Below are 5,993 nucleotides of genomic sequence, written 5' to 3' on the forward strand. Positions count from 1 at the left end.
TGCTCAGCTTCGATCTTATAACTCAGTTTCAGCCACTCTGGTATTCGTTCTCTTGACTAACTGCTTAACTCGGAATGCTCTGATCTTAAAGGTCAAAGCTCGCCAGCTGCTCCAGCTAAAATAACTTCAATCTTTCTAAGAGAGTATCAGCTTCTCGGTCTTTCTCGGACTTCAAAATGGCGACTGTCTGCCCTGGAATAATTAATGGCATTGATGCTAACGGCAAGCTGCCGCCTACAGACTGACTCACTGACTGCCTCATGCTTTCACTAATATGGAAGCTCGTTCCTTCATGGAAAGTTACGGCCAGTAACCTGCCGCCCACCAAATTCTTGTACCTCCCCGTACCAAGGACACGTTCCCAGCCGGCCAGCCTGATGTTGTGTCTTCGGAGTGGAGAAAAATACAGTCTTTCGATAAGGGCCAGCCTGAGCCGGTTCTCTCCAAGCGAACAACACCTCGTAACTAAAACATTACATTTGACCTAAAAGCATCTCAAGCTGCCGGGGCAGAAAGAAAGATGGAGTCTCTCCCGTTTGAGGCCTACAAGGCCCGAAATAAGCATAACTCCATAGAAGGTATACTAACACTCTTGCAAAAGGACGGATAATCACTAATATTAATGAATCTATCCCCTAACATAAGTTTATAAGCCCTGATCTAAGGAAAAGGGTACGGAACTGTGTTAATACGCCTTGTGAATAGGCCCTGTCTACGGTTCTAATCCTCGCACTAGAATGATAGTAGACTGAAGTCACCTCCAATCATCTTCCCTCAAAGGAGGGCCGAAAAAGTCGGTCAGAACACTTCACCCTTGACTTCAGTCTATTAATCATTCGTTAAATGGAACTCACATCTGTGGAGAAATAATATGAAACAAAACGAACTGATCTATTTTTCGTGCCGAATCTACAGTATTGGAGTAGGGAAGGAATGCACTGAATAAAGCAGCAAATAGCTACTAAAATGCTACTAACAATTATAATACCCCCTAATATCTGTCGTAAAGAATGTAAGTCAGGTAACCAATTGAAGAGCCAGTCAAACCAGCCCTGGTCAATGTGTTTTCTAACCTCTTCAGTCAAGTCATGAAGTTTGTCAATATGAGCCTGAATGGATTTAGTATGATCAGACAGGTTGAAACAGCAAAGACCCTCAAAGTCAGAACAGTCATGTCCATGTTTGAGTAAAAGATAATCAATGGCAGCCCGGTTCTGCAAGATAGCTCTGCGTTCATCCTGGGCGTCTAATAACATGTCAGATAGAATTGTAGAAGTATGATTATTAGATTTTACCATCCAGCAGGCCATCTTCCCTATAGATTTAGCATTATAGACGGCTAATGCTGGAACACCAATAATTGAAATAGCTAAACTAAGGTATTCAGATTTGGAGTACAGATGTAGGGAAGAATCACAATCTTCATGTAACATCACAGCATCACGAACTACACGGGAATAGGTATTAGGATGTGAAGAAAACATCAATAAACTTAGTCTAGTGATGGCACAAGGGCCTCCGGAAATATTTGCAGGAATATAGGGCCAAGAAGTATTACCACAAGAGAAAAGCCATCCAGAAGGTAACAACATTGTGCGATAATGGCTAGGGGCAACTACTAGACTTTTACAGGTCATATTATTTTTAACAGAAGTACATGACTTTGGAGGTCTTTGGGAGCACAAAGTCCGTTCATGAGCGGAAAAAGAAGTGGCCGCTCTCAGCTTCAAACGCATACATTCAGTAATTGCATTGGGATCACATGTAAGAAAGAAACAAAGGTCACCCTGGGTGGTATTATATGTGGTAATTTGGGAATGAATCTGGGGCGTTGAATCTGAAAGTATAGTACATAAAGGACAGTATTCGTGCGCGGCAAAGTCACCAAGGATTACATTGGGACGGGCATTTGATATATTAAAAATATGCGTTAGAGTCTTCAACGAAGCGGGGACAGCAACCAGACAGGTCGCTAGGATGTCAGTCACCGAGCGCATCGGTGTCAAGCAAAAATGTGGAGAATTGGTAACTCGTTTAGCTACAGTAGTCCAAAAGTTAGATGATGAATCCCACGCAGCAAAGGAACGTGGTACTCGGGTTCTCGAATCAACCAAAGTCTGTGGGTTCCCTTCTCTCCCGACGTAGCAGACCAAATGGAGTCCAACGCCGGCACATCCTGCAGCAGCAGTCCAGAGAATGATCTGAAAGAAAATCAAATACAGGCATTATTTATTCTCGTAGGTAACATTTGTCAGCCGGGACAGCTTCCCAGCTATCTTTCCCTGGTCTCATGACTAGAATGGTGTTATCATGACCGGTTGCAATAATTTCAGCTTGTTCAGGGGGATTTTTAGGCGATTGCACCCATACTCTCGCTCCCGGGTTATCCGTAGAGCCAAAGCCTCTTTGTCCTCGTACAGTTAGCAATGTTGGGGCAGTGCCTTTCTGAATCTCACCACTGAAAACAGGCATGATTAGCAATTGAGCAATTCGGTCAGTCTTTTGAATCGATAAATAAACCTCACTGCTGTTCAGCAGGAGAACCTTAATCTCTCCCTGATAATCGCTGTCAATGACTCCTCCGAGTACTTGAATGCCTTTTAAGGCCAGGCCCGATCTAGGGGCAATCAGTCCAAAATTTCCAGTTGGTATACAGACACCAACACCAGTTTCAATGATAACTCGATCTCTGCTCTTAATCACAGTGTCATTCATGGCATGCAGGTCCAAGCCTGCGGAACCTGGGGTTGCTCTGCATGGAGCCAGGGCTCCGGGGGAAATTTCCCAGTACATTACAGTATTGCCAATGGAATTAGGCTTTGCATCAACAGTTGGAGGAAATAAACGCATTAATGGAGATTCAGCATTCAAAAAGGGACGATTATTTAATATTAACAGTGCTTGAAACAAATAATCTCTCCAATTCTTATATTTATTGTCAGTTAATTTCCCTAATTGATCTTTTAACAAATCATTCATTCTCTCGATAAGGCCGGATGCCTGTGGATAATATGGTATATGAAACACCCATTCAATGTTATTTTCCACACAAAATTCCTGTACCAATCTTCCCTTGAAATGGGATGCATTATCAGATTGAATTTGAAATGGAACACCATAATAGAGCATAATCAATTCCAATGTTTTAATGGTATTCACTTGGGTAGCTTGTTTACAGGGAAAGGCCACTAAAAGGCCACTGTATGTATCGACAATTGTACAAACGTATTGGCAGTTTTTACTCATAGGGAGTGGACCAATATAATCAATCTGCCAAATTTGAGCGGGCAATTTTCCTCGATGTAAATGACCTCTAACAATTTGTGGTACTTTTCGTTGTCTGGAATGTTGATAAATGGGACAATGCAAAATGGTATCTTTAATTAAATTTAAAGGAATATAAATTCCTCGATCGGCGGCCCACCTGCTAGTGGCTCTCTCTCCAAAATGTCCTGCTTTCTGGTGGGCCCATTTCGCCAATCCCGCCAAATCAGAATCTTGCATGTCCACCACTGCCTCAGCAATTTTAGATTTCTCATCTGCAATGTTATGAAAGAATTTGTCAAGGGAGTCTATCGGGGTATGAGCATCCACATGAAAGATTGTCACAGTACTCTGTGGGAGCATTTCCCAAATTTCTTGCCATAATTATTTTCCCCACAGTTCTTTTGAATGCAGTTCCCAATTATGAGAATGCCAAGTTGGTAACCAGACCACCAGTCCATTAGCAGTGGACCAGGAATCAGTAAAAATATGACATGTGCCAGGTAATTCTTGTTTCAAAACTTGATAAACAGCATATAATTCAGCAAATGGACTACTCTTTCCCTCACCAGTTGTACTCAGCAATTTATGTGTGATCGGATTATATGACACTGCCTTCCAATGCCGTTTCTCTCCTATGAACCTTGCTGAACCATCCGTAAACCACACATGGTTTGTGTCCTCCACGGACAAATCATCAAACGGCTTACCCCACTTAACAGGAGATTCCTGTACTACAGGTACGGAGCAATCACTCTCAGTCTCAATCGATGGCGCCTGCGCCACTTGCTCATGTAAAGATGCTACACCTTTCGGTCCCACAAGTGCCCTATCTTGAATGTACCACTTCCACTTAATCACACTCGCTTCTAGAGCATGTCCAATTCGATGAGTTTTGGGCGAACTCAAAACCCACTGCATGATAGGAATTTCAGGTCTCAAAATCACATCATGTCCCAGAGTCAATTGCTCGGTATCCACCAGAGCCCAATAACATGCAAGCAACTGTTTCTCAAAAGGTGTATAACGCTCACCAGCCTCAGGTAACTTTTTGGTCCAGAAACCTAATGGTACTTTATGTCGGCCTTGTTTTTATGTTATGTTATGTTATTTATTCTTTTGTATAGCGCAACGGTTACTCAAAAAGAGTGTCCCGGCGCTTTAGGTAAGGAGAACTGATTTCAGCATAACACAACACAGATAAAAAGGTTGAAAAGCAAACAGACAAAAAGAGAGGAACTACTAGCAAACCTATTGGGAAAACAGCCAAGTTTTAAGACCTCTTCTAAAATCAAGGAGAGTAGTCGCCCCCCGCAGTGGGAGCGGTAGTGAATTCCACATCTGTGGAGCCAACAAACTGAAGGAGCGGCCGCCCAAGCGAGCCCTCTTAACACGCGGAACAGCGGCCAAAAGTAGAGATTCAGACCTCAGGGAGAGGGGCGGGTGATAAAAAGCCAGTCTTTTTTGGAGATGTTTTGCTCCCACGGCATGGAGCGCCTTGTAGGCCAAAGTCATAGCCTTAAAGGCGATCCGTTTGCGGATGGGTAGCCAGTGCAGCGTCACCAATAACCCGGAGACGCTGGTGCGTCTATTTAGGCCAAAGATGGCCCTGGCTGCCGCGTTCTGCGCAACTTGAAGCCGCTGCAACAGGTACTCTGGCAGGCCCAGGTAAAGAATGTTGGCATAATCCAACCTGGAGCCTATCAGAGCCTGCACAGTCAGCCTCCTGTGCTCCTCAGACAAGAGAGGCAGAAACCTCTGCAACATTTTTAAAAGGCCGAAGCAGGTGCCGGTCACCCCCAGGATCTGGGCTTTCATCGTCAGCCCCTTGTCCATCTTGACCCCCAGGTTTTTAGCCATGGGGGAAGAACCGGACGGAGGGAACATGTCGATGGGCCACCAGGCCTGCCAGCTAGGCTCCGTATCGCACCCGAAGAAGAGTACCTCAGATTTGTCGGAATTGCACTTGAGGCTGTTCAGTTGGAACCATGTGAACACAGCCCCAAGGCAATTCCGGATACTCTCCCCGTTAAAGTCAGCCCCTCTCTCGCAAGAGAAGAGGAGCTGGGTGTCGTCGGCATACGACACGATCCGGGCACCAAATGACTCCGCCACCGCCGCCAAAGGGGTCATAAAGATGTTAAAAAGGGTCGGGCTCAATATAGAGCCCTGAGGGACCCCAACTCCCAAAGGCGGCATCACAGCGGTGTCAGATGATGTCCAGACCGTTTGCCGGCGGCCGGCTAAAAAGGACGAAAACCATCTGAGCACCGTCCCCCGAAGACCAATCTCAAAGAGTCTTGCGAGCAGGCCCTCATGGGGGACGGTGTCAAAAGCCGCCGACAAGTCCAACAACACCAACATGACTTTGCCCCCGGTATCCAACACCCCCTTGATGGTTTCAGAAACCTCAAGGAGCGCGGTCTCGGTGCTACGATTTGAAGGAAGCCCGACTGGGAGTCATGTAAGATCTCATGAGACTCCAGAAAATTGGAGAGCACCGACTGAACGTGCTTCTCCAAGATTTTTACAAGGCCGGCAGCAGTGAAATTGGCCTGTAATTGGCTGGAGCTTTCGGGTCAAGTCCCGGCTTTTTCAGCAACGGGATGACCATTGCCTGCTTCCACACTGGCGGAACCACTCCCAGACTCAACGAAAGGTTGCCACAAACTCCAATTTGCATAAAGACCTTGCACGGACACATTCAAATCCACATTACCATCGCACAC

The sequence above is a fragment of the Lissotriton vulgaris genome, chromosome 3_1 (assembly GCF_964263255.1).
Source record: "Lissotriton vulgaris chromosome 3_1, aLisVul1.2, whole genome shotgun sequence".
Lineage (NCBI taxonomy): Eukaryota > Metazoa > Chordata > Amphibia > Caudata > Salamandridae > Lissotriton > Lissotriton vulgaris.